Below are 27,142 nucleotides of genomic sequence, written 5' to 3'. Positions count from 1 at the left end.
CAGGTTGGATGTGAAGTGTTGATTTGTATCTAGGATGTCTCTCTACATTGTTGTAATCATCGTTCCCTCTATCCTGACTAGTCTCCCAGTTCTTGCCCCTGAAAAACATCCCTACACCATGATGCTGCCACCACCATGCTTCACTGTAAGGATGGTATTAGCCTGGTGCATACTTGCCAACCTTGAGACCTCCGAATTCGTGAGATTGGGGGGTGGGGGGCGGGTTAAGGGGGAGGAGTATATTTATAGCTAGATTTCACTGAAATTCAAGTATTTCTTATATATATATATATATATATATATATATATATATATATATATATATATATATATATATATATATATATATATATATATATATATACACACATATATAGTACAGTACACAGTAATGAAAACACAGTTGTTCTACTAACTGTACTGTACTTGCTGCTTACTTAAAAAAAAAAAAAACACTTACCTTTCACTATTTGAGTAGCCTTTGTTCTGCCATTTGAGTACTGGCGAGCGATGTCTGAATCCGGGAACATATCCTTCACGGATTTGTTGAAAACATCCGCAAATGACAACGGGATGTTGCTTGCAAGGTGGCCCATAATACTGCGTTGCCGCCGCCTTGTCCTTCTCTGACCGTTCATGAGTGACTATATCCATTCGGCCACCGTGTTATGGGTTATAGATAAACCTATGGATAACGGAGACATATATAATAGTCTCCTTTTCAGGTGAGAGGACGCTAAAGGCAGTGCCTTTAAGGCACGCCCCCAATATTGTTTGTCCGGCTGGAAATTTTGGACATTACTACTTGCCGTAGTTTTGAAGCAATGCATGATGGGAATCCGGATGTTGTGTGTCAGTGTATTAACGTGCCGGCAGGAATAAACACATGCTGAGCAATAGAACCGAGCCTGCCTACTTTATGGGTAATAGATAAACCTATGGATAACGGAGACATATATAATAGTCTCCTTTTCAGCTGAGAGACGACGTTAAAGGCAGTGCCTTTAAGGCACGCCCCCAAAATAGTTGTCCGGCTGGAAATCGGGAGAAATTCGGGAGAATGGTTGTTCCGGGAGATTTTCAGGAGAGGCACTGAAATTCGGGAGTCTCCCGGAAAATTTGGGATGGTTGGCAAGTATGGCCTGGTGATCAGCGGTACCTGGCTTCCTCCAAACAAAGTGTTCAATCTTGTCTCATAAGACCAGATAATTTAGTTTCTCATGGTCTGAGAGTCTTTCAGGTGCATTTTGGAGAACGTTCTACTAAGAAATGGCTTCCGTCTGGCCACTCTACCATACAGGCCTGATAGGTGGATTTCTGCAGAGATGGTTGTCCTTCTGGAAGGTTCGCCTCTCTCTCCACAGAGAAATGCTGTAGTTCTGACAGAGTGACCATCAGGTTCTTGGTCACCTCCCTGACTAGACTAAGATGAATGCAGCAAGAAGAGTTAGTGCTGCAAGGGGTTCTGGGTATTTGTTCTGTTGTTTTTATGTTGTGTTACGGTGCGGATGTTCTCCCGAAATGTGTTTGTCATTCTTGTTTGGTGTGGTTTCACAGTGTGGCGCATATTTGTAACATTGTTAAAGTAGTTTATACCTCACCCTCAGTGTGACCTGTATGGCTGTTGACCAAGTATGCTTTGCATTCACTTGTGTGTGTGAAAAGCCGTACCGTATTTTTCGGACTATAAGTCACAGTTTTTTTCATAGTTTGGCCGGGGGGTGCGATTTATACTCAGGAGCGACTTATGTGTGAAATTATTAACACATTACAGTAAAATATCAAACAATATTATTTAGCTCATTCACGTGAGAGACTAGACGTATAAGATTTCATCGGATTTAGCTATTAGGAGTGACAGATTGTTTGGTAAACGTATAGCATGTTCTATATGTTATAGTTATTTGAATGACTCTTACCATAATATGTTACGTTAACATACCAGGCACGTTCTCAGTTGGTTATTTATGCGTCATATAACGTACACTTATTCAGCCTGTTGTTCACTATTCTTTATTTATTTTAAATTGCCTTTCAAATGTCTATTCTTGGTGTTGGGTTTTATCAAATAAATTTCCCAAAAAAATGCGACTTATACTCTAGTGCGACTTATATATGTTTTTTCCTTCTTTATTATGCATTTTCGGCCGGTGCGACTTATACTCCGGAGCGACTTATACTCCGGAGCGACTTATAGTCGAAAATACGGTAGGTATTATGTGATTGGGCCGGCACGCAAAGGCAGTGCTTTTAAGGTTTATTGGTGCTCTGTACTTCTCCCTACGTCCGTGTACCACTCCGTACAGCAGCGTTTTAAAAAGTCATAAATTTTACTTTTTGAAACAGATACCGATAATTTCCGATATTACATTTTAAAGCATTTATCGGCCGATAATATAGGCAGCCCGATATAATCGGACACCTCTAGTTGGAACACAACATGATATAGAAAAAGTCAAGGGTTGTGAATACTTTCCTGATTCACTGTATATATTTATATTTGCTGTTTTTTCAGTTTGTTATCATTATCTTATAATAATAATATGTTGGTTTTTCCCCACTTTGAAATCAACCAAGGTGTTATTGTACAACAAATGTCAAATTACCCTTTGGAATCTAAATTCTTGCAGTCCTGAGTCTTTTTATCCCACCGCCCCCGAAAGTTGTCAGGTCTCTTAGCATAAAAAATGTCATCATTAGTTCATGTTTCCAGATATTTGAAGTTGTTTTTGCTGGAAAGCACCAGACCAAAATGCCTGTAATCACATTGCCTGCAGCGAAGACTGTCGCCGGCTATAGAGGCAGAAAAAAAACAAAAGGAGTAATTCCGCTGAGGCATGCCAGATGAGTCTCCTCTACTCATCAACTTACAAGCTGAAGTTTCATTAGGAAGCACTTAATAGAGACATGGAGGCATGTTTACAATCTCTCCAGTGTTGGTGGGAAGGCGTGGATCAGGCTGGAGTTAATCTCTATCACAATAAATAACACTGATTACTGGATGCTGAGGGAAGGTTGTTTCAAATTAAAGTGCAAACGAGAAGTAAAGCAGTGAAGAAAACACAACCAGTTGGGGTCCACGCCAAAGGAGGGTTTGTTTTCATCCTCAAACACGCCGAGAGAACGTACAGACATCAGATAAAAGTGTTACCACACAGCTACTGAAAAATAATCCACGCCACGCACTTTGTGGCTGAAGAGGCCATCTCTCTGCAGCGGAGTTCAGCCGAGGGTCACGGCGAAGATAAATAGTTTTCAACTAAATTCAATAACTTGTTGGCGGGATTATGCACATGTGCAGCCTGAACGGGGTAGTAGGGGTTCGGGGCGGCATGTATTAGTCCTGGCCTCTTATTCAATTTATCCAAGATTGCTCAGGCATTTTGCACCATTTGCCTTTCCCTCCGACAGCTCTCAAGGGCGATGACCTTGTCTGGATGTGTTTACAATGCGGCATGCCCGACATCACAAATCAGGGATTGCGTGGTTGGTTGTAAGGGATTACCATGCAGTCTGGCCTTTTTTCATTTCATCGTTGCATCGACAAACAAGACACAAACAACAAACAATAAAAAAAAATTAAAAATCGGCAGCAAGAACGTCTCATATGTGTTTGAAGGTCAGGTATGTGTTGTTGTGTATAATGTGGAGCGCCAACTGCAAAATGTTGAACGTAGGACAGGGAAAAATGTTAAAAGGGAATTTTGCCTATCGTTCACAATCATTATGAGAGACATGCACACTAGAAGTGGGGGAAATAATATATTTTTAGATGCATCGCTATTCGTACATGGATGATTATGGAATTGGTTAGTAAACGTCAATAATCGATTTATTTACTGTAAATAAAGTAATGCAGACAGTTCTAAAATTTGGCTGACTGCAGTGAGCCACCTCACCGAGAGATCTGACCAGTTCCTTTATTTTAGGGCTCTCATGTTCCAGTTTTGCACACATTTTCATTAATTTAATAAATGTGGGAATTAATTGAACTGCTTCTTATTACAAATAATTGTTTTTTATTACGCTTATTTAGTGAAACGAAATGAAATGTAAAACTGCATCAATATACATAAATTAAAGATGCAACAATAATCGATTTTTAATCTAATCGTAGCTCCTGAATCGTAATCGCATTGTGAGTCACTTTAATATTGATCATGTGTCATGTGTGTTATTACAACTACAGTACATAGTCTGTCTGGCTAGCTGTGTACAAACAAAACATGAAATAATACTTTACAGATACTGTAATATGATTGTTCATGTTTTTCACTCAGTACATAGATTGGTGTTCTATCACAGTGTTGTTGTGCAATACAAACTCAAACATGTTTTGTGCTGATGTAAAAGCTAGCTTATCTCTTGCCGTAGTTAGCTTTTATGGCTAATACCGCAGCACGCCAATAAGTTAGTACACTCTTACAATAACAATGTTGCTACAGCTTGGTTATTATACAGGTTACAGAACATAAATTAAGTATTCTTCCCGGTTTTTGAATGTGTTTTTAAAGTGATTTAGAGGTAGAATTGATTGCTCCCTTTAGCTGCCTTGCTAGCCACCTAAAACGAGCCGATTATTATATGTAAGAATGCAAAAAAAACAAAAAAAAAAACTTTTTGTCTTCTTGTCTCTCAAAATGATTGTGAGCGATAGACAACATTCCTCCCAAAAAGTGCAGTTCCCCTTTAAGGATTGTCGTGACTATAAGGAAAACAAAAAGGGATAACAAAGACTGGTGCAGTTTGATGTCATCGATTGTTCCCCAAACGGATACATTTGGATCGTCAAAAATAGATTTTCCGCCACATGCATCGCCAACTCGCTTTTTAACATAGCTCGTTAGCATCTGGTCTGCCGCAGAATAAAGAGATGTGGTAGGAGAGATCCGTGTTGCCAATCCATCAACTTTGTCATAATTAATTATATTATTTGATTCATGTTAGCATTTAAGATAGCTAGCAATTAGTGGCGCTACACTGTATCACTCCTCTCTGAGCTGCCACCTTACCGTGGTAGAGGAGTTTGCGTGTCCCAATGATCCTTTAATGCGCCCTGGTAGGGTCTCCCAAGACAAACAGGTCCTAGGTGAGGGATCAGACAAAGAGCAGCTCGAAGACTTCTATGGGAATGAAACAACAAGGATTCAGATTTCCCTCGCCCGGACGCGGGTCACCGGGGCCCCCCTCTGGAGCCAGGCCTGGAGTTGGGGCACGATGGCGAGCGCCTGGTGGTCGGGCCTGTCCCCATGGGGCCCGGCCGGGCACAGCCCGAAGAGGCAATGTGGGTCCCCCCTCCAATGGGCTCACCACTCATGGGAGGGGCCATAGAGGTCGGGTGCATTGTGAGCTGGGCGGCAGCCGAAGGCAGGGCACTTGGCGGTCCGATCCTCGGCTACATAAGCTAGCTCTTGGGACGTCACCTCGCAGGGGGGAAGGAGCCTGAGCTTGTAGACAAGTTCCGGCTGGATATAGTCGGACTCACCTCGATGCACAGCAAGGGCTCTGGAACCAGTTCTCTCGAGAGGGGCTGGACTCTCTTCCACACTGGCGTTGAAAGCAGTGAGAGGCGGCGAGCTGGGGTAGCAATTCTTGTTGCCCCCGGGCTCAAAGCCTGCACGTTGGAGTTCAACCCGGTGGACGAGAGGGTAGCCTCCCTCTGCCTTCGGGTGGGGGGACGGGTCCTGACTGTTGTTTGTGCTTACGCACCAAACAGCAGTTCAGAGTACTCACCCTTTTTGGATACACTCGAGGGAGTACTGGAGAGTGCTCCCCCGGGTGATTCCCTTGTCCTACTGGGGGACTTAAATGCTCATGTTGGCAACGACAGTGAAACCTGGAGAAGCGTGATTAGGAAGAATGGCCGCCCGGATCTGAACCCGAGTGGTGTTTTGTTATTCGACTTTTGTGCTCGTCACAGATTGTCCATAACAAACACCATGTTCAAGCATAAGGGTGTCCATATGTGCACTTGGCACCAGGACACCCTAGGCCGCAGTTCCATGATCGACTTTGTAGTTGTGTCATCGGATTTGCGGCCTCATGTTTTGGACACTCGGGTGAAGAGAGGGGCGGAGCTTTCTACCGATCACCACCTGGTAGTGAGTTGGCTGCGATGGTGGGGGAGGATGCCGGACGGACCTGGCAGGCCCAAACGCATTGTGAGGGTCTGCTGGGAACATCTGGCAGAGTCTCCTGTCAGAGAGAGTTTCAATTCCCACCCCCGGAATAACTTTGAACATGTCACGAGGGAGGTGCTGGACATTGAGTCCGAGTGGACCATGTTCCGCACCTCTATTGTCGAGGCGGCTGATTGGAGCTGTGGCCTCAAGGTAGTTTGTGCCTGTCGTGGCGGTAATCCTAGAACCCGTTGGTTAACACCGGCGGTGAGGGATGCCGTCAAACTGAAGGAGTCCTATCGGGTTCTTTTGGCTCATAGGACTCCGGAGGCAGTGGACAGGTACCGACAGGCCAAGCGGTGTGCGGCTTCAGCGGTCGCGGAGGCTAAAACTCGGACATAGGAGGAGTTCGGCGAGGCCATGGAAATCGACTTCCGGACGGCTTCGAAGCGATTCTGGACCACCATCCGCCGCCTCAGGAAGGGGAAGCAGTGCACTGTCAACACCGTGTATGGTGCGGATGGTGTTCTGCTGACCTCGACTGCGGATGTTGTGGATCGGTAGAGAGAATACTTCGAAGACCTCCTCAATCAGACCAACACGTCTTCCTATGAGGAAGCAGTGCCTGGGGAATCTGTGGTGGGCTCTCCTATTTCTGGGGCTGAGGTTGTTGAGGTAGTTAAAAAGCTCCTCGGTGGCAAGGCCCCGGGGGTGGATGAGACCCGCCCGGAGTTCCTTAAGGCTCTGGATGCTGTGGGGCTGTCTTGGTTGACAAGACTCTGCAGCATCGCATGGACATCGGGTGCGGTACCTCTGGATTGGCAGACCGGGGTGGTGGTTCCTCTCTTTAAGAAGGGGAACCGGAGGGTGTGTTCCAACTATCGTGGGATCACACCTACTCAGCCTTCCCGGTAAGGTCTATTCGGGTGTACTGGAGAGGAGGCTACGCCGGATAGTCGAACCTCGGATTCAGGAGGAACAGTGTGGTTTTTGTCCTGGTCGTGGAACTGTGGAAACAGCTCTATACTCTCGGCAGGGTCCTTGAGGGTGCATGGGAGTTTGCCCAACCATTCTACATGTGCTTTGTGGACTTGGAGAAGGCATTCGACCGTGTACCTCGGGAAGTCCTGTGGGGAGTGCTCAGAGAGTATGGGGTATTGGACTGTCTGATTGTGGCGGTCCGCTCCCTGTACGATCAGTGTCAGAGCTTGGTCCGCATTGCCAGCGTAAGTCGAACCCGTTTCCAGTGAGGGTTGGACTCCGCCAAGGCTGCCCTTTGTCACCGATTATGTTCATAACTTTTATGGACAGAATTTCTAGGCGCAGTCAGGGCGTTGAGGGGATCCGGTTTGGTGGCTGCAGGATTAGGTCTCTGCTTTTTGCAGATGATGTGGTCCTGATGGCTTCATCTGGCCAGGATCTTCAGCTCTCACTGGATCGGTTCGCAGCCGAGTGTGAAGCGACTGGGATGAGAATCAGCACCTCCAAGTCCGAGTCCATGGTTCTCGCCCGGAAAAGGGTGGAGTGCCATCTCCGGGTTGGGGAGGAGACCCTGCCCCAAGTGGAGGAGTTCAAGTACCTAGGAGTCTTCTTCACGAGTGAGGGAAACGTGGATTGTGAGATCGACAGGCGGATCGACAGGCGTCTTCAGTAATGCGGACGCTGTATCGATCCGTTGTGGTGAACAAGGAGCTGAGCCGGAAGGCAAAGCTCTCAATTTACCGGTCGATCTACGTTCCCATCCTCACCTATGGTCATAAGCTTTGGGTTATGACCGAAAGGACAATATCACGGGTACAGGCGGCCGAAATGAGTTTCCTCCGCCGGGTGGCGGGGCTCTCCCTTAGAGATAGGGTGAGAAGCTCTGCCATCCGGGGGGAGCTCAAAGTAAAGCCGCTGTTCCTCCACATCGAGAGGAGCCAGATGAGGTGGTTCGGGCATCTGGTCAAGATGCCACCTGAACGCCTCCCTCGGGAGGTGTTTAGGGCACGTCCAACCGGTAGGAGGCCACGGGGAAGACCAAGGACACGTTGGGAAGACTATGTCTCCCGGCTGGCCTGGGAACGCCTCGGGATCCCCCGGGAGGAGCTGGACGAAGTGGCTGGGGAGCGGAAAGTCTGGGCTTCCCTGCTTAGGCTGCTGCCCCCGCGACCCGACCTCGGATAAGCGGAAGAAGATGGATGGATGGATATACTGTATCATTTTAATATTTCAGTGTAGCACAAGAAGAAGATACCATTAGAATTAAAAAAAAACAATTGTATACAGGTTGGGGGTCCCCACTATGTCCATCAGTTTGGGGTTCCTTGGTAAAGAAAACATTGAAGACCCCTGATCGAGACCACAAGAAAGTGTTTTAAATGCAGATGAAAATCATCATAGGTCCCCCTTTAAATATACATATGACTTATTTTTAGTCCTTAACATGGACATGCGTCTTGGCCGAGACTATTGACGACATAATTAATCATGCATTCATTTTTATTAATTTAATATTTTCATAATTTTTACTCTTTTAAACCTTTTATTTTATTTTATTTGACATTTGTTTTTAATCAATTTAATCAATTACTTTTTTTGTGTTACACTAATGCTATTTGGTAACAGTAGAAGAGAAAGTCAAACACAAATACAAATAGATGGAATAGAAATTGAAAGAGTAAATGAAATCAAATTTCTAGGTATAATGATTGATGATAAATTGAACTGGAAATCTCATGTAAAAAATATACAACATAAAGTAGCAAGAAACATGTCAATAATGAATAAAGCAAAACATGTTCTAGACCAAAAATCACTTCATATTCTCTACTGCTCTCGAGTGTTACCATATCTGAGTTATTGTGTAGAAATATGGGGAAATAATTACAAAAGTACACTTCATTCATTAACGGTGTTACAAAAAAGATCAGTTAGAATAATACATAATGTTGGATATAGAGAACATACAAACCCTTAATTTATTGAATCAAAAATACTGAAATTCCACGACATAGTGAATTTGCAAACAGCTACAATTATACACAAAGCAAACTATAACCTGCTACCCAAGAATATACAACAATTCTTCTAAAAAAAAAAAAGAGGAGAAATATAATCTTAGAGAAAAATATAATTTAAAACATTTGAACGCACGTACAACACTTAAGACCGTCAGTATATCAGTATGTGGGAATTGAATTATGGAATAGATTAAGCAAAGAAATCAAACAATGTACTAATATGATCAACTTCAAGAAACTCTTCAAACTTAAAGTGTTTATAAAGCACAAAGAAGGAGAACCATTATAAACATTCTATCCATTAATTTTCAAGATAAGCTTACTCATCTCACCATATGAAATGTAACTTACTTCACCGAGTATTATTTATTTATTTTTATTGTCATTACTTATGGAGTATATTGTGAATAAATTGAGAACAGGAAGTGAACAAACGTTTTAGCAACTGTTATGTAAAAGAAAAGGGGTAGGATTAAATAAGCTCCGCTTCTTCCTACTCCTTTTTGAACATGTTGAATAGAGAAACTGGAAATTGTGATGTATCATGTTGTATGCATGCATGTTCCAAATAAACTCAAACTCAACTCAACTTTCTGTTTTTCTTTTCTCTAATCACTGCAAAAGCTAAAAGCTTCCTTCGTCCTCTGCGCACATATTCAATATAACTTGTCAGGAAACAAAAACAACCATGACGATGATGCTACACTTGACCATGAATACAAAATGCTCTGACAGGCGACAAAGACGCATGACGTATTTCCCACAATGACACCGAAGAGGGAAAGCATTAATCAGGAAAAAGCTTACGGTCACAGGGTGGACATCGCATATAGTCTTTTTTTTTTTAGTAAAGCCTAATATGTTTAATATCTAAGCTCTTTATCCTATAGGCAGTGGCAGGGTGATTTGGTTTGACACAACCGAGAGACGAATCCTCTTACGTTTGTCTTTATGAGGTCAGCAATGGAAATGGACCAAGTTCAGACAGATGGGCTCTGAGGGGATAAGGCGGGGAGAAACCAGATTAAAAAAAATAGGGTGGGGCTGTCGAATGAAGCTGGAATTTTGAAAGACAGAAATGTATATATCAATAAATAAACACACAAAATAAAACAGACACAACTAGCGAGTGACTGGGCTAAAGCAGATTAGAGCTGACAGGAAGGATGAACTTTGTTTGCTCAGTTTCACTACAACTTTTTGACAAGAAAACTTAATTTTTGTGCCAACTTTAGCGGACGATTTTCCCCTATTAAGCCATTATTGGACTTGGGCGGCAACCAACGATTATTTTGAGAGTCGATTAGTCAACGATTATCTTCATGACTAATCAGATCATAAAGCGTAATTTTTTTCCATTGACCTTTTAAATGCAGCTTAAGTTATTTTACGCATGTGCTTACTAACAACAAAGATGACTCATTCCTTCATAAATATTTATTTATACTGTAACTGTGCTGCTCATTCAGCTGGTACAAAAATGTAAATGATTATGAAAATGTTGTCCATTTAAGAGAAAGGAATAATTAATCAAATATATAATTCTACACATTGAGTCTATTAGAGTGCTAAAACTGCCAATAGTTAATCAATAATCAATATATCAGTGTGCAGCTTTTTAAACATCACAAAATGATTTTCCTTTATGAGGAAGTTAGATTTTGTGTTTTGTTGTTTGTTTTCATTGCTGCTATTTTAACTGTTTTTAAATACATAAACAAGAGCAATTGGTTTTTTTTTAGCACTTTTCCTTTTCCTTTCTTTTAAATTGCCAACATTTTATTAGTCATTTTAATTTGTGTAACAGCTGAATGAGCAGCACAGTTACAGTATGAATAAAAATTTATGAATGAATTAGTCATCTTTATCGTTCGTAAGAACATGTTTAAGCTGTGTTTAGAAGTCAATTAGAGCCATTAAATATGTGTATGTTTTATTATCTGATTGGTCGACAAATCGTTAGGATAATCGTTGACTAATCGACTATCAAAATTATCGTTAGTTGCAGCCCTACTGTAGAGGGTTTCTAAAAACCTAAAATACATACTGTATTCACAAAGATCATAAAATAAATAGCATCCCTACTTGGTGGAAATTCACCTGAAATGAAACTTAAATCCCCAAGAATAATAATAGCTGAGTGTTGATAGTAAAGGTGGGAATCTTTGGGCAGCTCACGATTCGATTACGATTAAGGAGGATTGGATTAAAAAACGATTATTAATGCATCTTTAATTTATGTATATTGATGCAGTTTTACATTTCTTTTTGTTTCACCAATTAAGCGTTTATCACTTGCAATGTAAAAAAAAAAAAAAAAAGAGAGAGATAAGAAACTAGAGATGTCCGATAATATCGGACTGCTGATATTATCAGCCGATAAATGCTTTAAAATGTAATATCGGAAATTGTCGGTATCGGTTTCAAAAAGTAAAATGTATGACTTTTTAAAACGCCGCTGTGTACACGGACGTAGGGAGAAGTACAGAGGGCCAATAAACCTTAAAGGCACTGCCTTTGCGTGCCGGCCCAGTCACATAGTATCTGCAGCTTTTCACACACACAAGTGAATGCAAGGCATACTTGGTCAACAGCCAAACAGGTCACACTGAGGGTGACCGTATAAACAACTTTAACACTGTTATAAATATGCGTCACACTGTGAACCCACACCAAACAAGAATTACAAACACATTTCGGGAGAACATCCGCACCGTAACACAACATAAACACAACAGAACAAATACCCAGAACCCCTTGCAGCACTAACTCTTCCAGGACGCTACAATATACACCCCCCGCTACCCCTTACCCCCGCCCCCCCAACCTCGCCCACCTCAACCTTCTCATGCTCTCTCAGGGAGAGCATGTCCCAAATTCCAAGCTGCTGTTTTGAGGCATGTTAAAAAAAAAAAATTATCGGACATCTCTATCAGAAACAGTTAAATTAATTCCCAAATTCATGAAAATGTGTGAAAAACTGGACTATGAGTGCCCTTTATTTACAATAAATAAATCGATTATTGATTATTGACGTTTACCAATCAATTCTATAATCGTCCATGTCCGAATGGCGATGCATCTAACAATTATTATTATTATTTCCCCCTCCTTTAGTTGACAGTAAATCTATCCTGCTATACGAGCTGCACACTGACTACTCTAAAGTGTCTCACTTCAGGCTGGAGAGACAAGAGTAACCACCAACGTTCTTGCCAATAAAATATAAATAAAAAAACAGGTGTTGATGAAGTGCATGTTCTCCTGAATACTTGCCGTGACCTCTTGTGTGTGACCCCGCCCCCTCCTGGCTATGCATGTGCTCGCTGTAAAAATGACTTGTGGCCAAGTGCTCTCTGAAGTGAAGCTTTGATAAAATGTGCCTTTTTTTCCCCCACATGGACGCTCCGATCCACAGGAAGCCGCCTGCTGCAGAAATTGCTACACGCACCCATCCACCTCCCCACCCCCACACACACACTTTACCTCCCTGCATCTTTTAAGGAATGAAAGATGCAGGCAGTCTTCATCCTCAGGGCAAACAAACACAACCCTGACAACTATCTCCTCCTCGCGACAAGCAATCCCTCTCGGCGGGGCTGTCCAAAGAAAAGTGTCGATGCTAACAAAATGCATGACAGCCACTCGCTTATGTTAACAGCCACACACACACACACGCACGCACACACACACACACACGCACACACACACAAACACAAACATATTTCTGCTTTCCTCCTGCTCGGTTTTCATTTTTTTCATTGAGGACCCACTAATGAAACATCTATTTTCTAGAAAGGCTTCAAAATAAATGCAGATACACTAATCACTTCTCATTACTGTAGAATTGTTTATCAGTGTACTGTAATTGGAAGGTAAATAACTAAAAAATAAATAAACAAACAAACAAACTCCGTTCTGTAAGCAAAAATTACATATTCAACATCTTAAAATGCTTTTTTTTCCCCAAGGGGAAAAACTAGGTTGGGTCGTCTTATTTTATTTTTTTTTTTGCCAGATTACAGCGTTTGAGCTCGTTCGTTCGTGTTGATGGGCTCATATTGCCCATCCGGTTTGAAGCTGAAATAATCCCACAGACATTTGGCTTTGTAGTTATATATTTTTCCCTCTACATGCTAACAGCAATGCACAGAGTGAGACCTCTTTCTCCTTGTTGAAAGCGAAATATGCTTTTTAATGGCCAGGATGCAAAGGACGCGAGGCTCTACAATTCAGATTGGCAAACATGTCTAGCACACAAATGCTGGTGACGGCGGGGAAAAAATACAAAAAGCGGTTAGATTACCGCACTAATTAAAACCTCGATGTCTATTAATCGTGCAGTCTTATTTAGGATCCATCTTATATAACCACACAGTTTGCTCGCTGTTAGCATTGTTCTCAAAAGACCAAAAATCCACTAAGTTTACATTTGATAACAGGCCCATTTCAGATTGACACAGGAATTTTTCTACTTGGGGTGATTAGTATCAACACAACCGCTGTGGGCGGATGTGAGGTGAGGACACACGGCAGTGAGCAAGAAGGAGATGTGCCATGGAACGCTAGTTCTACCAAAAAAAAGTGGGGTTAGGAAATGGTGGAAAGTAAGAAAAAAATAAGCCCATCAATATCCTGTCACGGCTGCCTGGCCATGCTAGCGCGGTAGGAATGCTGAGATAACACCAGGTAGATAAGTTGCTTTCTAATAAAGCAAGAAGAAGTTGACTTGACCTTCACATCTGTGGCCTGCTCACTTTATTTTGTCAACACCAAAAGAAAAACACTTTATTTAGAAAAAAAAAAAAATGGAAAAAGAAAAGAACTTACCAGACACTTGATAAGCAATGATTAATTCAAGAAGGCATTGGCAGCAGCAACAATAGATGGAATCCTAGCAGAGAGATCCTGCAAAACCACACAATCTTCAGACTGAGGATAAGCCAGCAAAGGACAGGATTGTCTGCTGCGTGTCCTGACCTTGGATGTGCAGGAAAGGTCATTCATAAAAGCAATTTGCCTCCACGCTCTCGGTCGGCTCTCTGCGAAGAGAGACAAAGCAGGACATTAAAGAACAATGTGAGCATTTTAATACAGTCTTTTACAGTATCTTAGTGTGCCAAAACAGGACTTTTAATGATGTTTCAACAGAAATATTTGTCCCTCCAGACACATCTATCATCTCCCTCACTTGTTCGCTGCACTGTTCACAGAAAAGGTGCTCAAACGTTCGCTTTTAACGTTTTGTTGCTTTTGTTGACATCATTAAAAAAAAAAAAGAAACTTCTTTACGGATATGCCACTCTGAGCTAGGTGAGGTCGGCAAAATCAATCAATCAATCAAAGTTTATTTATATAGCCCTGCGTCACAATTGTCTCAAAGGGCTGCACAAACCACAACGACACCACAACGATGAATATATGCATATTCTATATATACACACGCATATATATGCATATACTATATATACACACACATATATATGCATATACTATAATACACACACACATATATATATATATATATATATATATATATATATATAAAAGGTATAGCTATATTGACTTGACTTTGTTTAGTTTAGTTTAGTAGTGTTAGTTAAATTCATATCAACTGACCTGCCATTTTTTCCCCCCACTCTACTTTTCAAGCATATTTAGGAAAAGCCACATAAAAGATATTCCCCCGTCCAATTAACTTTGCCGCATCTTATCCTCATCTTTCTAACAACGACCCATTGAAGTCCTGAGCGAGGGTGGAAGAGCCAAAAGTGCATATTCCAGGAAATCTAAAGTCAGCTTTAAAGAAAGGAAATCGTCCCTTCAACCTTAAAATCTACATGCTGGCGGCCTTTGATCAAGTGTGACTTTGGCTTAGAGAGGATTCTACAAAAGTTTCACTTAAATCCCAAAAAGCATCATTGATGCGCATTTTTTGCAGTAGGTACCTAAAAACAGCACAGCACTCTTGTCATATAGAGGATCTTTGAATAGCTTTGGCACAGTAGGTACTTAATAAACAGAACACTGCTGTCATATACTGTATAGTCTATACAGTAGAGGGTGTCTATGAAGATATACTATAGAGGATCTTTGCCAAGCGGTTTTACAGTGGTTCCTTAAAAACACTGTGATCCTGGCATATGGACAATCATTTACTTGTGTATTGCAGTGTACCCTCAAAAACAGCAAATATCCGCCCCTGTGCTATAGAGAATATTCGACTACTGTTTCTTTAGTAGATCTTTAAAAACAGCACAAAGCTTCTGTTATGTAGAAGATATTTGACTAGTGTTATTACAATAGATCAGTGGTTCTTAACCTGGGTTCGATCAAACACTAGGGGTTCGGTGAGTCGGGCTCAGGGGTTCAGCGGGGGTCAAGACACACCCGACTCATCGTGTAAATAAAAACTTCTCCCTATCGGTGTATTGCGGATACGGCAACAGCAGAAGTCACACTGATTTGCAGACGTGTAATTTGTTGTGAGTTTATGCACTCTGTTGGTTTTGTTCTTCGAACAAGGTGATGTTCATGCACGGTTAATTTTGTGCACCAGTAAAAAAACATGGTAACACTTTAGTATGGGGAACATATTCACTATTAATTAGTTGCTTATTAACATGCAAATTAGTAACATATTGGCTCTTAACTAGTCATTATTAAGTATGTATTAATGCCTTATTCGGCATGGCCTTATTATAACCCTAACCCTCTAACCCTGGCCCTAACCCTCTAACCCTAACCAAATAACTCTAAATTAAGTCTGTGTTACTTAGAATATGTTCCCCTAGTGTCCAAAAAACTCTAAATTAAGTCTTTGTTACTTAGAATATGTTTCCCATACTAAAGTGTTACCAAAAACATATAACTTTGTCTTGAATTTGAAAAAAAACATCATTTAATTTTTCACTAAAGAAGGGTTCGGTGAATGCGCATATGATACTGGTGGGGTTCGGTACCTCCAACAAGGTTAAGAACCACTGCAATAGATGCTTTAATACAGCAGAGTCCTCTTGTTATATAGAGGGTCTTTGACTGGAGCATCTAAATTAGGTTTTTTTCAAACAGCAGAATGATTGTGTCCTATAGAGGACCTTTGACTAGTGCTATTACAGTAGATACTCAAAAACAGCAGAGTGCTTATGTTATATAGAGGATCTTTGACTATTGTTTCCGCAGTAAATCCTGTTACGTAGAGGATTTCTCACTTAGGATCCTTAAAACTGCAGAGCACTCTTGTTATAGGATCTTTGACTCGTGTTCCTGCAGGAGGTCCTTACAAAAAACAGCTTAACGAAAACTGTTGAATGCTTCTGTGCCATAGAGCAGGGGTCCCCAACCGTATTTGTTCTATGGACCGGTTTAATGTAGGCATTATTTTCACGAACCAGCCTTTCATGTGTGGCAGACAAATACAGCAAAAATAAATAGAACACACACTAAACTCTGAATTAGTGGGAGCTTGTTTCTGTTTGATGAGATGGTTGATTGTATATACTGTACTATATACCATCAATTTTGGTATACACAAATTAGCCTCTGGCTCCAATCTGGCACATTTACATTTGATTTGTTCATTAATGTGCATTAATTGTTGTATGTAAAAAAATATACTAAAATATAAAAACAAATGGCGACTTCCTATTAGGAGTTTCATTACACATCTATGAACAAGCTTATTGATGTGTTTAGCAGGACAGGCAACATTTAAGTCTGAGAAAATGTGGTCGTTTGTAAATTATTTAATGTTTCTCTGAGGCCTCGTAGAAAATGCGTCACGGACCGGTGCAGGTGGTTGGTGACCACTGCTATAGAGGATTTTTGACCACTGTTTCTGCAGTAGATTCTTAAAAACAGTGCACCACTCCTGCTTCGTAGAAGGTCTTTGATTCAATTTTGTCAGTAGGTTCTAGGGTTGTACGGTATACCGGTACTGGTATAGCATCGCGGTACTAATGAATCAAAAATGGTACTATACTTTGTTTGAAAAATACCGTTTTTTAAAACAGGCACGACGGCGCACCGTCGTCATGTCATTACATTGCTGGTTTTACGAGCAGAGGAGCATGTACGGCAGCGCACACGGAGTACTTACAAGCAGACAACAGGTGTAAAAGAAAGTGCATCTCTATCCTCCTTCAAAACAGCACTAAAACAACACCTCCAAGCAACTTCAACCCTTGACTAACACCCTCCCCCTTCCACATCCCACCTCCCTGAAATGTAAATAACCAAATGTAAAATATCAAATGTATTTCTAATGTATATACTTGTTCTTATGCTATCTGAACTCACTATGTTCTCTGCTCGCTGTACATATCCTACCAAGTCAGACCTACACTGTTTCAATGCCCATTTCTCTGATGATGCAATTGTTGATGACTGAAGTGCTGTTATCAACCAAACCTTCCTCATCCCACCCCCCGGATTGTAAATAATGTAAATAATTCAATGTATATACTCTGATGATTAACTTGTGTGATGACTGTATTATGATGATGGTATATATTTGTACCATGAATTGATTACGTGGACCCCGACTTAAACAAGTTGAAAAACTTATACGGGTGTTACCATTTAGTGGTCAATTGTACGGAATATGTACTGAACTGTGCAATCTACTAATAAAAGTTTCAATCAAAATTCAATCAATCAATCAATAGACAGAAAAGGCAGAATGGATGCATTTTGACTTAAAAACTAACGGTAAAGGTGAGATATAACACTGAAACGCCCTCAGGAAGCGGTGCTTTAAGACATGGCTAGCTAGTTAGCGGCTAATGTCCATACGCAGTCTGCAGTGTTTTAGCTACTTCTAAATCACTAATCCTCGCCTCCATGGCAACAAATTAAGTATGTTTCTTACAAGTATCATCCCTGCATGACGAGTAATAGCTAAACATGCTTCACTACACACCGTAGGAGGATACGATAGATCACCGGCGTCACAATGTAAAAAAACGCCATGGGTGGATCTATTCCTGACATCCACTGTAATGATACCAAGTACAAGAGCGTATCTAGTCGATACTACTATGATTACATCGATATTTTTTAGCATCACAAAATCCTTTTTCCTTATTAAAAAAATCATATTATGTTTATTACCTCAGAAAATACGTCCCTGGACACATGCAGACTTTTAATATGACCAATGTATGATCCTGTAACTACTTGGTATTGGATCAATACCTAAATGTGTGGTATCATCCAAAACTAATGTAAAGTAGCAAACAACAGAAGAATAAATGAGTATTACATTTTAACGGAAGTGTAGATAGAACATGTTAAAACAGAAAGTAAACAGCTTTTAACAGTAAATGAACAAGTGGATAAATAATTCATTTTTACAGCTTGTCCATCATAATGTAGACAAAATAATACAATGATAAATGACACAATATGTTACTGCATACGTCAGCACACTAATTAGGAGCCTTTGTTTGTTTACTTACTACTAAAAGACAAGTTGTCTAGTATGTTCACTATTTTATTTAAGGACAAAATTGCAATAAGAAACATATGTTTAATGTACCGTAAGATTTTTTGTTCAAATAAAGCCAATAATTCAATTTCTTTGTGGCCCCCTTTGTTTAGAAAATGCATTTTGGTGCCGGTACCAAAATATTGGTATTGGGACAACCTTTGTAGGTTTTCTCAAAAAAGTAGAGCACACTAGTCATACAGGGGACGTTTGGAATACTTTTTTTTAAAGGAAGTCTTTCGAAACAGCACACTATGCTGCTATACAAGCTGCACACTGACTACTCAACACTATTTCCCGGTTTCATTTCTAAAAAGAGAAGCTCCAGTCAAAATGTGTAACTCTTTTTAGACAGCGTAGAGCGGGAATCAATCCTCAATGGCTGATAGGCCATCAAAGGTCTTAAATGTTGTGCAGCTTTCCCTGTGATGGATGTTTGTTGCAGCGAAGCAGGTGAAGCAGAGTGACAGCCCCGACATTTCTCAGGGGGCTGTTAACCGGTGAAAATAGTCATGTTTTGGTCCGACAATGGCCCTCCCGTTTCTTTTGAACTTTCCGTGTCACATCTCGGCGCTATAAAACAGTACATTTGTCCTCTGAGGCAGACTGTTATGTCCGCGGAGGCGGACTGATGAGACAGCCATTCGGACTCTCTTTTGCTGTCATCGATCACCTTTCACGTACAGTAAATTATTTTTCAAGCGGCTCTTGGGTGATGGATAAGCGGCGCAGAAAGGACGGCGAGAGTGCTTCTCCTCCTCTCCAGCGGCGCAGGTGGGGAAAAGATCCCCCCCCTTGCGCTTGCTGTGCCGCGCACGTTTTTTTCCATGTGGGCGCGAGCGTTGAATGTAGTGCCTTAGGCCAAAGCCGTGATTGATTCCATTGCCTGGCTGCTTTCCTTGTTTCAAAGGGTTCCTGGGATGAGGGAGGAACACACGCAGCACCTTGAATGAAAAACTGTCAAAATGAGGACTCCACATCTCTTCATCGGCACTGGTGGTCCTGGAGGGGCCGACGCTTCCGGCAAATGCCGAAAACGACAAAGCTGCTGAGATTCCTGGTCTATACTCTCGGCTCGTAAGCAAAGCAGGGACGGATGTTTTTAGCTGCTAGGCACACTTCTGTAGGTAACGTGTGTTGTGGCCCAGGAGACCCTTTTATGGCGTCCTTCCATTATGCTCTGTCCATTGGTTGACAGAAGTAGAATGAGGAAAAGAAAAACAAGTAGAAATGCATGGTTACAGACCACTAGGGCTGTGAATCTTTGGGCACCACATGATTCGATGCGATTCTTGGGGCTAACGATTAAATTCAGAATCCATTCTCGATTTAAACCGAGTCTTGATTCAAAATCAATACTTGGTGCCAGTTCTATTATTAACTACATTCCTGCATAAAATAGATAACAGCTGTAATAAATGTATATATTACTTAAAAGTAACTTGCTTTTGTTGAATAAAATGCTAGCAAAACGTTTAATAAAGTCAAATACAAATAAGGCAACAAGAGAAGTATCCAACGCTTCTCTTTTCCAAAGTGAATCTGTACATCAGGGGTGTCAAACGTACGGCCTGATATCTTTAATCCGGCCCACATGATCAGTTTGCTAAATATAAAAATGAGTCATCTGTTCTAAATGTGTCCACTGGATGTCGCTATAGCAATTCAAGTGTGACCCACGTCACACATGACACGGTTTAAATATGATGTGTCAGCTGACATTCAGCACCCTCTAGATTGGCTGCCGCCACTCCAATCAGCGCAGGTGCAAGCTCCCGTTGTGGCTGGCTGCAGTTGGCGGCAGTATCGAAGCAGCAATATCTTCTTTCATTGTAATGTATCCACTCAATGGATAAAATAACGTAACGGTAAGATGTGAAGACTTCAGTCAACATGACCATCATCTTTGTAGTTAGAGTTCCATGCAGCTTTGGCAATTGGTTGAATGCAGGATGCGCACCTTGAACTCCATTGTAAATATGCATGTTTCTACATTTGTTGTTTGTTTGTTCTATTTTATTTCATACTTAAATGTACTATGTTCATATTGGTTAAGTTTGTAGTTGTGTTGCCCTGATTTAGGCTACGGTGTCATTTTGATAAATGTTGTGTTTATATTATGATTGTAATATTTGAAAGATGATAAATGAATGTGGTATCGCAGTTGCGGATTTTACTAATGTGGCGGTTTGAGGAAACACTCTATTGCTTTTCCAAGTGTTTTTAAATAACTGCTAACATGAGAATGCTAAACAGGAAGTGCTTAAAGTTGAATGGCTTTGTAGATACACTGAGACAAAGTCTAAGGTCATCGTGTTCTTCATGGTGTTTTTGAAACTACACCAATTTTTTTCCTCTGAATTTTCAACTAACTTGAAGTGTTTTGCCAAGAGGATTATTTGTGATGTATACATTTTGAGAATGTGCTTGTTCTATTTTTGGCCAAAGTAAGACAAAGAAAATAATTTGAAGTTGTCCTTATTTTTAAGTTATTATGCCATGAATTTACCACGTGGGAATATATTTTCCACCATGCGGCCCCTGAGCTAAAATAAGTTTGACACCCCTGAACTACATCATCAATATGATTCGCCTAAGTGGCTGGACGGGACAGGTTTATTTATAAAAAATAAAAATGTTTGGATTTTTTTGAATTGATTAAAATCGTTACAAGTTAGAATCATGATTCATAGAAAAATAGATTTTTTTGCAACCCCTACAGACCACCACCTTCACCCCACCAGTCACCGTTTTCTTTATGATAGTCTGCATGTAAAACATATGAAGCATAATAACTGTCAAACTAAACTGTGAAATACACGAGGGGGGGACACAAAGTCCGACCATTCAGGGTTTCCCCTAAACTGCCAAAATACCTGTGGCAGTGGGGGCGTGGTCACAGTGACGACATTAATTACAATTAGTAACAATTAGTATAATGTGCTATGATGATATGATTTTCTTTAAAAAGACTCAAAATACGTACACATACATTTAAAACAATTCTGTTTTTATTAATTAGTATTCACATATATTTTTCTTATCGCTTTGCCGTTTTTTCAATTGTTTACAGACTTTTAATGACTTTTTTAAAATTAAAAACAACTAGCAACCTATCTAGCATCTTCTGGTGTTATTATAGAATGTACTCGTGTTTAGAGACTCTACTTCTGTCCCTCCATGTCCCTGACTAGAGAAGAGAGTCGCAGCGAGCATGACGTCACACTTGCTTGGTGCTGTTGCTCGAGTTTCACTTTCTCTTTTTAAAAGCCGCAACTGTCCTCCTAATATTTGCACATTTTGTTGATATATCTGCAATATATATATATATATATATATATATATATATATATATATATATATATATATATATATATATATATATATATATAGGCGTGTGTTTTGTTTACATCCGGTTTCCATAGCGCGGTTTTCAGTGATCAAAGTTTTTTGGTGTTCAAGTTTTCGGTACATCACTTGTCAATAGTGCGCAAATAATAGGCTGTAACGACCAGGTAATGTTAATGATTTGTGTTGGTGTGGTTTGGATTTGATGTCAGTTTTTCCCATGGTCGCAAACATACCGTCCGTGCCTGAATGGTGATTGGTGGAGAATGAGGAAGTGTTGTTGTGTGTCCGGCGGGGAAGCGATGAATCAAGGAGACAGAAGTGTGTGCACGGGAGGTAAACTGTTGGAATTGTGCCATTGTTTATTATCATAAGATTGGCAATAAAAGTTTAGAATAGTGTCTGACTTTGTGTGATTTCTTTTGGGGGCTACATAGGGCGGCGTGGCGAAGTTGGTAGAGTGGCCGTGCCAGCAATCGTGAGGGTTGCTGGTTACTGGGGTTCAATCCCCACCTTCTACCATCCTAGTCACGTCCGTTGTGTCCTTGGGCAAGACACTTCATCCTTGCTCCTGATTGCTGGTTAGCGCCTTGCATGGCAGCTCCCGCCATCAGTGTGTGAATGTGTGTGTGAATGGGTGAATGTGGAAATACTGTCAAAGTGCTTTGAGTACCTTGAAGGTAGAAAAGCGCTATACAAGTATAACCCATGTATCATTTATTTATTATTTATATAACTTTAATTCGTTTTCAAGTACAAAAAAAAAATCCCAAACCCTATTTTCAAGGTGTGGCGGTAATAAAAACGCCATGGCGACACACCACATTCAGTTACATTAAGGGGAAACCCTGCCATTATCAAAACTGAAGAAAGTGCTACACCAGTTTGTGTGACGTCACTTGGGTTTACGTTACTGTTGTAGACACGTCTGCTTATGGATTTTCAAATGTATCACTCTGAAACTCAGTAAATCGGGCAGTGACAAACATGCAAGTTTCCAGCTAGCGATTAGCGCACTAGTTGCTACCTGTAGCGATCGGCAGGCTAGATTCTTCTCTGGGAAAAAGAGCAGTGCCACCGTGAGTTTATCAAAATGTGGTAATCAATCCCGATTTCACGCTAATTAACATTTCACCGGGTAATACTAACTGTTGGCAATTTTAATGCATTTCAGTCATATTACCTGTAAGCCTTTTTGCTCTCTTAATGTATTAAAAAAGAACCAAAGCGCGCCCTTAATAATTCAGGAGAAGTTTCCGTACAGTTACACCTCTAGTAAATACCAGCACGGCGTATCCCTGAGAAAACCAACAAAAAAAAAACAGAAGAGATCAAGCGACTGTTCCTGAAACAATGCCCAGCAAAAGGTGAATCATCCAATTGAAAACAAACAGTCAGTTAATTGTGCCCGGGCGAAAAGGAGCAGAGAAGAAGCTGCAGGAGGCGTACTGCTGCTGAGAGAAAAAGCAGAAAATTACCATTCTTTCATCTTTCTTTCTGTCATGGCCTTTTCACCACCCGAGGGCTGCTTTCAACTCGGCCTCAGCATGGTGTCAAAGAACATTTTGGTTGCGGTGTCCTTAACCGAATACCCCCCCCCCCAAAGTCCATATTTCCACCAAGAACAGAGGGATTTCATTTGGAAGGCCAGAGTAGCCGACGGGGTCCTGATCCTAAGGCTAAATTGGGCAAATTACTAGAAAAAAAACCCCACTGCTGTTAATGTGTGCGCTACTCGGGGATAAAAAGCCACCGTGAGGAAGGTGAGAACAATAAATAACACCACTGACAATATTCATCATCTTCAGAAGGTGCAATGATGCAGACAACAGCTTGAAATGTGAGAATCGTTATCTATCTTTAGTAAAAATGTTTATTATTGGCTGAAGTGCAGCACTAATACTTGGTTATTCAGCTCTACTGAGCAATGTCTAATTAGCCACTGCTCTCACTCATTTCACCAACAAGACCAAGTGTACGCTTCTGTACCGTACCAAAACATGTCATTACGAATAGGGGTGTCCACATGAAATATTGGCCCGATATCAGCAAAAAAAACACATATTGGATGATTGCATCTTAAATCTTCAAGATAAACTCCAATACAAGCAGTCCTTAATCCAAAAGTTCAGTCTTTTCTTGTATTTTAGTAAAGTCATTTACAAAATGTCAACATTGTAGGCTATAAGCTACTGGGAGCTCGCAGCTACACAACAGCAAAGCACACAATAGCACACAAGCCAGACATACAAAATATGTGTCCTGAGCAATATTGCAGTTTAAAACACCACATTAGTCAATATAAACAAGTATCAACTACTTATAAGAGAACTACATATAAGAGTATTAGAAATAATCCAGTAAGAAACGTGTCCGCATCCTTCGACTTAGTGCTTCATGCCATTAATTTAATGAATTATTGTGACCACTAGGTATCGACAAAACACAAAACTCAACTTCAAAAGCACAAATAGGTCATAAGGTTACAAATGGTCAAACCTACGATTTGTTTTTTATAACATTCCACACTACAAAATAACAAAATGATTTACTTTTATGCCTTACGGTTAGTGTTTTCTCGGTATGGCTAATTTCCTCCGATCAAATTTTTCACATTGCAAAACAATACAATTATTAGGGCTGTGAATCTTTGGGCACCACAAGATTCAATGCGATTCTTGGGGGTAATGATTCGATTCAAAACGAGTCTCGATTAACTCGCCTAAACTACATTCCTCCATAAAATATATAAACATCTCTGATACATTTCTGCATTACTTAAAATAAAACTGGTTTTGTTTAATAAAATGCTTCCCAAACATTTAATAAAGTCAAATACAAATAAGGCAACATGAGAAGTTTTCAACACTTGTCTTTTGTAAACCAAATCTGTACAGCAGATATAGATCATCTACATCAACAATATGATTTGCCTTTTTAAAAAATAGGTAAATGTAAAAAAATGGTTAGAAATAAGAATCGCAATTAATTCGAAAATGTAATTGTTTTGGACACCCCTAAAATGTATGCAATGTGATTTCTGCTGAAATGGAATTGGGTAATATTCGTATCGGCCAACACTTCAACAATTCTACTCCAACATCAAATGCAGATAACGCTATTATGTGGAGTTAATTTAAAAAATCATCAGGAGGTCGCCTACAGCCAAAGCTGTTTTTTGCGTGTGCTTTTGACCTGATTAAAGACCTCTGCGGTTATTTTATTTTGAAGATCACACACGCGTTAATTGATAATCGCTGGTACCTACGATAGCATTAGCTGCTGAATTTTTAGAACATCTGTATTTTTGTTCCCTGCCAGCGTTAGCATTCATCACGACTCATATTTCTTAATAATATGGAAGGATTTTTACAGTTTGCTTCTACATTGTTGTATCGTATGTATTGGAAGTGAAAAATGACAAATACACGCATTGTTGCACTCATGTTTGCTTCTCAAGCTGGGATCATCATACCGGCTTTTCCCACACTGGTTTGATTGATGCAGATTAAGGTCTTTTCGGATAAGGACAAATATTTGCTCCGGTTCTTTCTATTTTGTTTCGTTGAGAGTGGAAAACATCACCCTGAGCCAAATCAAGTAAACGTCTGGGACTAAGGAGGCAAACTTCCAAACTTGGCCAACGTGGCCGAAAAGATTGTGTTTCTGCACTTCCAGTAGTGTGGATGCTGATCAAACACTGCTTGTTTTTTTTTTAAAGCCTAAAAGATGTCTCACTTTGTTTCAGGTCCACATTTACACAGACTTCAACTCAGACTGTCGCAGAAACTATTAGTCCAACTGACTTTACACTCGGCATACAGGCACTGATGTAAGCATAGTGTAGCTTCTTATGGGTCAATACACTGCATATTCATTGGTATCAATGACAATGTTGCTTTGGTTGCACTCCAAATTAGAGATGTCCGATAATATCGGACTGACGATATTATCGGCCGATAAATGCTTTAAAATGTAATATCTGAAATTATCGGTATCGGTTTCAAAACTATCGGTATCAGTTTCTAAAAGTAACATTTATGACTCTTTAAAACGCCGCTGTGTACACGTACATAGGGAGAAGTACAGAGCGCCAATAAACCTTAAAGGCACTGCCTTTGCGTGCCAGCCCAATCACATAATATCTACGGCTTTCCACACACACAAGTGAATGACATACATACTTGGTCAACAGCCATACAGGTCACACTGAGGGTGTCCGTATAAACAACTTTAACACTGTTACAAATATGTGCCACACTGTGAACCCACACCAAACAAGAATGACAAACACATTTGGGGAGAACATCCGCACTGTAACACAACATAAACACAACAGAACAAATACCCAGAACTCCTTGCAGCACTAACTCTTCCGGGACGCTACAATATACACCCCCCACTACTCCCTACTCCCCCCACCCCATCTCAACCCCGCCCACCTCAACCTCCTCATGCTCTCTCAGGGAGAGCATGTCCCAAATTCCAAGCTGCTGTTTTGAGGCATGTTAAAAAAAATAATGCACTTTGTGACTTCAATAATAAATATGGCAGTGCCAAGTTGGCATTTTTTTCCATAACTTGAGTTGATTTATTTTGGAAAACATTGTTACATTGTTTAATGCATCCAGCGGGGCATCACAACAAAATTAGGCATAATAATGTGTTAATTCCACAACTGTATATATCGGTATCGGTTGATATCGGAATCGGTAATTGAGAGTTGGACAATATCGGAATATCGGATATCGGCAAAAAAAGCCATTATCGGACATTTCTACTCCAAATCTCAACATACAAATAATTGTTTTATGGGGAATATAATAATGAGGTGGCAACTTGTCCAGGGTGTACCCCGCCTTCTGCCCGAATGCAGCACGGATAGGCTCAAGCACCCCCCGCGACCCCGGAAGAAACAAAGTGGTAGAAAATGGATGGATGGATGGATAATAATAATAACAATAATGGCATTAGTTGTAATTAATTTATTGCCTAACTGGTAACTGTGTCTCCGAGCAAATGGCTATGACCTGTGGCGTTCCACAGGGCTCAATTCTGTGACCCCTGTTTTTCAACGTGTCCATGCTGCCACCAGGCCAGCTAAAAGGCAGCTTCAACGTGTCCTACCACAACTATGCAGATGATGATGATCGACGTATCGCTGACGGCAGGTGAACGTCGCTGCA

At 40.7% G+C, this 27,142-nt stretch overlaps 1 protein-coding gene across 5 annotated transcripts in view; it reads right to left on the bottom strand.

The window, feature by feature from the left end:
- Positions 1 to 27,142, bottom strand: part of plxnb2b (plexin b2b) — a 629,608-nt gene that overhangs the window by 301,854 nt on the left and 300,612 nt on the right. For 4 of the 5 annotated variants that reach the window (XR_009824287.1, XR_009824286.1, XR_009824288.1 and 1 more), the window contains exons 5-6: positions 14,102 to 14,163; positions 13,952 to 14,029 (exon numbers count right to left, since the gene is read on the bottom strand). The gene's annotated coding sequence lies outside the window, so the exon portion shown is untranslated. Of the gene's footprint in view, positions 1 to 10,062; positions 10,117 to 13,951; positions 14,030 to 14,101; positions 14,164 to 27,142 lie in introns of all 5 variants that reach the window. The other variant, XM_062035284.1, reaches the window with a different exon arrangement.

This window comes from Entelurus aequoreus, linkage group LG24 (assembly GCF_033978785.1).
Source record: "Entelurus aequoreus isolate RoL-2023_Sb linkage group LG24, RoL_Eaeq_v1.1, whole genome shotgun sequence".
Lineage (NCBI taxonomy): Eukaryota > Metazoa > Chordata > Actinopteri > Syngnathiformes > Syngnathidae > Entelurus > Entelurus aequoreus.
This window is presented reverse-complemented; position numbering and strand designations above follow the sequence as displayed.